The following is a 6,311-nucleotide window of genomic DNA, read 5'->3' on the forward strand; positions in this document are numbered from 1 at the left end:
GGTTTGAATTGGACGATTGCATAAAGAATGATACCGAGGCCTTTACGAGATTTATACACATGACATCTACAACCAACGAAGATGTATGGCTAAAACTCAAAGACTTTTTTGTTGGATCGAGGTCGGCGGTCATGTTGGCTGGAGGTGGTAAGATCAATTCCGCTCTACACATCCCTAAATTTAAAATAACAGAAGGAGGTGCCCATATTCCAGAACCGGCACAGGCTGCGGGTTTTTTTGGAGAAATGGCTGCAGTAAGAATCCTTGGGCGAGACCATAGAGTTGTGAGTGTTGGTAAAATATTGTTGGACAAGTGTCCCATTGTGGGAGTGACACCAGACTTCGTGTTACTCAAACGCGATAAGCCACAGCCTGTACCAAATGCGAGACCAACCATTAGTGCGCGTCCCGCACGCGAACTATCCAAACTTCAGGCAGATTTCCGGAAGAGTGGACATGATTATATATATGGGTCGGAATGTTCGAAGGTTGTGGGTGTAGTGGAAGTTAAGACCACGACAATCACATCGGCATTTCCAAACATGAACTCCAACAACGCATACGATTGGTTAAAGATTATGAAGGGCGATAAGTGCGACGAATTGACGAATAATAGGTGCGCCAAACCACCGAGTTGGATGTCAAATTCTCAATACAGAGATGTACAAAGATACATAAAGACATCGTGGCGAGTATACGCTCCCAAAGACACTAACCACACACTCGCTGGTTGTGAAGATATCGGGAACTATCTGACCAAACCATTAAACGGTACTGGTTGCAACATTAGACTGTTTAATGGCCAAGTGCACCGCCAACTGTTCATTGAGATGGTCAGTGTGGCCCAATTCATGGCTCATTCTGACACAATTAAAGGTGTACTATGTTATGTCCAATACAGAAATGAAGATGATTGATATGTTATATGTTTGATGTGAAAAATTATTAAAATACTAAAATGGAAACTTATACATCATTGTTGTATTATCTATACTTATACACAGCGTTTAAAAAACATGGCATACACATCGGTAACTGCATTTCGTGAAATTACGAATAATATGCAAGTAACATTCTTTCACGATGTGGAGGTCAGAAAATCAAATGGTTGGTGTACCGGTAAAAGGGATACTCCAATATTCTTCAAGGATTTATATAGACATATCAAAACCTTAAGCGAAATGCTTAACGATGGTATTCATTTAGCAGTGGTGTCATCGTGCGACCCTATAGATTTCATCGAATACTTTGTTCAACAGAACGAGTTTGTAGACATCGATCTAACTCGTCTATTCTTCGTTGTCGACAACAGAGCGCTTTATTGTAACGCGTACACTGTAGACGAGTCGGACACAGCTGGAATCAATTGCGCCGTACAAAAGGCTATTGTGATACATTTCAAGTCCCAACCTGTAAACTGGGACAATGTGACCATGTTCACTAAGGAGTTTCCGAGGCGGATATACGTAGAACTACACTACGGAGCCAAAGACGTTCCATATGTGAAGTACAAGTACCTAGGGGATGAGAGTTCTGACGTAGATATTGAAATGTCTACTCTGAAGGATCTGCTTAGTTTAGCAGTACTTAAAACTGATAGCGAGTATGCCAGAGATAAGGAATATGTTTGATTATAAACTAAAGACTATAAAAAATCAAATATAGTGTTCGATTCTTAACATGTTTATTGTACATATGATTAGAAATATATACATAACAATAAAATGTTTTCAAATAACAATATCTGTTGTATCTTTGCAAACAAATTCTACATCAAAGTTCATATCTTTCATATCGTCGCTGAATTTATCACTTTGCGAAGCTACACATGTTTCATCACCATACACTGTAACCGACCCTCGGCTAGCACGATGTCGTCTAATCGTCTGTGTAGCTTTAGATAAATCTTTAACACACGCATACGTTTTACAACTGTATGACAGTTCATCTGTAGAGTAAGTTATTTTCACAGCACAAGCTCGTTCTTTTATAATAACATCACATTCTCCTGCACCGCACATAAATGATCCAGTTCCTTGGTCAGCATTTAAGGTGATGCGGGGACTAGCCGGAGGTTCAATTTCGTCTGGTGTTATACATGTAACGAAACCATCCGATATCGAGAATGTTAATGTCGTGGCTGCCGAGATACAAATTTTACCCCAATGCATCCAACGATTTAAGTTGGTGGTGATCACTGTAAAATGGTCATAACCTTTCAGTATACCAGCAGTAAGTCTTTCATACGACCACGTCTTCTTGGAAGGTTTTGTAGATATAACAGTCATTTCACCACTTTGTACGTTTTTCGATTGTATTTGGACAATTGGTATAACGATTTCATTCAGTATATATAACCGAGGTTTCTTGTTTGTACAGTCCATATATTTAACGATTAATATAATGGCATCTTGATATCGATCAATTTTTATATCATGATCGGAACCTTCAAATTCCAACCAGCACGCATTAGTGTATGTATCTCCCACAACCGGATACATTATTTGGGTATCGTGCAACGCGCGGGGACATTTGAAAAAAAACTATATTATATATATGAAAAGTAATCTATAACAATCAAACGCGTTAAATTTTATAAACGATTGTCACAGTGTAATACCCAAACCATGGGTTTTGTTAGACGATTGAGCAAAAGAGTTAAGCGTCGGGTAGCCGGCGATGTCGATAGCAATGACGTTGTAGATTCGGTGGGTACATACAACACGATAGTGGGATCCTACAACAGTCAATTTCGCGAAATTAGGCGTGTTATGAACAAATTTCCACGCGATACACCCCAGTGTGCATATTTTAGAGTGTATGGAGAAAACGCCATGCGATTCATACCAATTATCAAAAAAGTGGTCAAGCAGTACGATATATGGTGTTATGAAACCGAAAAACATGGTCAAGAGGTACACATGTATGGCGAATATGTACGATATAATTTAAGTTGGATATCGCTATACTTAATTATGATGAGCGACGATATCGATACTGTAGACAACATGGTTATAAAGCCGTTGCAGAAGCCTGTTAAAAGCCACAAGGTCCCAACAGGCGTTTGCGCTAAACGATACGACTCTGTGTACAATGAGTTTGATGTGAAGAGTGCGGATAGCTATCTGGATAGAATGACGATAATAAGATTCGACAGAGATCGCAAATGTGCACCCGAAGGTATTGATGGAATGTATGTTCAGATCACGAGATATCCTGGATACGCGGGGTCTGTAAATTTCGAAACATTAACATTGATTTGTATGAGCAATAGTGCAATGCATGTCTATGAGAACGCTGTTCCAGAGACGGGTGAGCGACATATTGTCCCGTATAGGTTTTCTAAAGATAAACGGATCGAAGATATAGTGTTTTTATTTTACGATATATTCCAAGCGACAGCGAAGGGATTGTCTAACGAAAACCTCTGGAACGATCTTCGGATATCAGTAGATCGATTTGTAAAGAATTCGAATTTTCAGTTCACACAGTGTAAAGATCAACAACACCCTACTAGAGGTACCGACACCATCGAGTTCAACAAATATCGCATATATGCGGATAAGGGACATGTTAAGTCTTTGCGAATTTAAAATTATTATATAAAATATACACATTTGTAGTTACATTAGGTTCACTTAGATTATAACATATATTATTTTAAGAAAATGGGATGTGTCGTTAGCACGATTAGGCATAAACTAAATGGACGGCACGGTTACGAAGTTAGCACGTCGGCTGAATGGGAAGATATCTCCGGTTCGGAATGGTCGACGCAAAGTTGTTCGCTTCTCAGATACGAACATGATAGCGACATGTACAACGGCGGAGACTTTTCGTTATCAACTTATAGCGATGAAGACTACTATAATGAATTTTGAAAACATAACACCAGACTTTGCGCGCTTCACCTTTCGAGGAGACTCTGCTTGGATGTTATTTGCGTTAACCGCGAGTGTGATTGATCAGTATAAAATGTGGACTTACACAAACGCCTATGGTACACTCAAGATTCACATGTATGTAGACTGTGTGAGACACCCTTTGAGATTAATAGGGTTGATGTTGGTTATGATAACGGGTAATGCAGAATTGACACGGACCAGTGTGAAGATGAAATCGATGAGTTCCGCAGTTCGCAAACATACTATATCAAAAGGATCTACCGACGTCAAATTCTACAATTCGAAAATTAATCCAGTACCATTAAACCGTATAAACGTCCCCATGCGTATGGTTGTAACAAGAGTCGACAATTCACGATATCCTGTCGATATAATTAGCGGTTTGTACATTCAGGTAGCCAGATCAACACCGACAGATTCTAAAACTGATGCGCGCCAATATTGGACATTGATTTGTTTGAGTAATGAATCCATGAAGACTTACAGGACCAACCATAACGACCCAAACTTACCATCTCACATAACACCCCACGGATTTCTCGCAGAAAACCAATTGTTACCATACGCCATATTGACGTTTTACAATATGCTGAACACATTTCCTCTCGATAGACGATTACTTAAGAGTGAATGGCGTAAATTGGAGACCTGTTGCACTAGACTAATGTCTATGAGCAACAATAAAATGGATGTATCGTTGCAGTCTACGGTACCCGGTACCAACTACAAAGACTTTATCGAATTGAATAAATTTCGAATGTACAGAGTTAGTGAGTAATGAACTCCATGTAATAGCATTCATGTTATGAAATTTTTATGTTCGTATGTTTTATTATACAAAGAAGACATGAGTTTTGTACCCTTTTTGATATCATAAATAAAATTGCATAACATACAACTACATGTTTTCGTCTCGTATATATCCACAAAAATAAAGGTCTGAGTTAAGAGCTCCGGTGGCGCAATCGGTAGCGCGCCGTACTTATAATCAGTGACTGGCGTAAGGTATGCGGAGGTCGTGAGTTCGATCCTCACCCGGAGCATATTTTTTTATGTTTTTTTTTGCATCTGGATAGTTCATAAAGCATTCAGCATTGTTACAAAACATACTGACAACAACGATAACCAAAATGCACGTGTATATACATCACATCCTCCGGTAACAAACGTATCTATCGATTCTATGGTATAAAATTTATACTCTCGCATCGACTTATGTATGATGGATGATCTTGTGATGTTATCTAAAGTAACATTGTAATCGAAAGATCCTCTAACCCAGTACCAGTCAGGACGCTTATTTCTCCCCACAAGGACGTGCGTCTCGTTAAATTGCACAACACCAATTCCTTCGGAATACGAATGTATTAGATACCCCAATCTATTATCGTTATCAACATTCAATCGAGGGGCGTTTTGAACATTACCATTCAGTACACAAAATGTATCCATCTCGTTCACGACACCAACGATTCCTTCAGCATTCGATCCTTCAATTTTACATTTGCGGTCTGGAATGGTATAATACTTGTTGATATAATTGTTTAAGTTTACAGCTGAATATGGCACATATGGATAATGCTCCAATTTTAACGAGTATCCTGGAGTCGAGTTTGCACATTTCCCCAGGTAATCAATAATCGTATCCACGCTACCCAATGTACATTTACTGTCATTATTTGGTTCATGGTAACAATTCTCAATGTTGGTTGTGGGTATCAAGACGGGTTTGCTAATTGCCCCAACCTCGTTACTGCACACAACCATATATGCGTTATCTTCAGTCTGTGAGTCGACTATCATTTTTATCGCAAATCCCGATTCTAAGATTGGTAAGTAAAAGCATTGGGACATCGTGACTCTAACATTCCTATCCGCATTACACTGTATATCCCCAATCGCAGTCGTGTTCACTTGTGTATCACACGCGCAATAGTTAGCTTCAGAATGCGCCATAATAGTTACCCAGATTACTACTACTACATGTATGGAAATCATGATTATACGCCTCAATATATATCTTATAAAAATGTAAGGAATGCGGATATAGTTTAATAATACGTTTTATTGTATCGACATAGTACATCATACATAATATTTATCACGAAATATAAGCGTACATAAAATGATACTAAAATTGTAGCATATGTAGTTACATTAGAGTATATATATTAGCTAAATACTATATCACTACCATTAAGTTTGCCCGTCGCCGAGTTAGGCACCATATCAACCATGTCACAATCTGCAGAAATTGTATCTATCAATTTCATCAATACCTTCTTCTTAGATCGGATTGTGTCCACCATTCGTGCTCTACACTCGGATGTATCGAAATTTACTTCAGTCTTGGATTTAACGTTCATTTGATTCACCATATTTACAATATCGGATATTATTGAGCAT

At 38.6% G+C, this 6,311-nt stretch overlaps 1 non-coding gene across 1 annotated transcript; it reads left to right on the top strand.

Moving 5' to 3' along the window:
* Positions 1–4,855: 4,855 nt before the first annotated feature.
* On the top strand, positions 4,856–4,948 carry Trnai-uau (transfer RNA isoleucine (anticodon UAU)). Its single transcript has 2 exons — positions 4,856–4,892; positions 4,913–4,948. It is a non-coding gene; the product is annotated as a tRNA-Ile (tRNA).
* The last annotated feature ends 1,363 nt before the right edge of the window (positions 4,949–6,311 follow it).

This window comes from Ostrea edulis, chromosome 8 (genome assembly GCF_947568905.1).
Source record: "Ostrea edulis chromosome 8, xbOstEdul1.1, whole genome shotgun sequence".
Taxonomy (NCBI): Eukaryota; Metazoa; Mollusca; class Bivalvia; order Ostreida; family Ostreidae; genus Ostrea; species Ostrea edulis.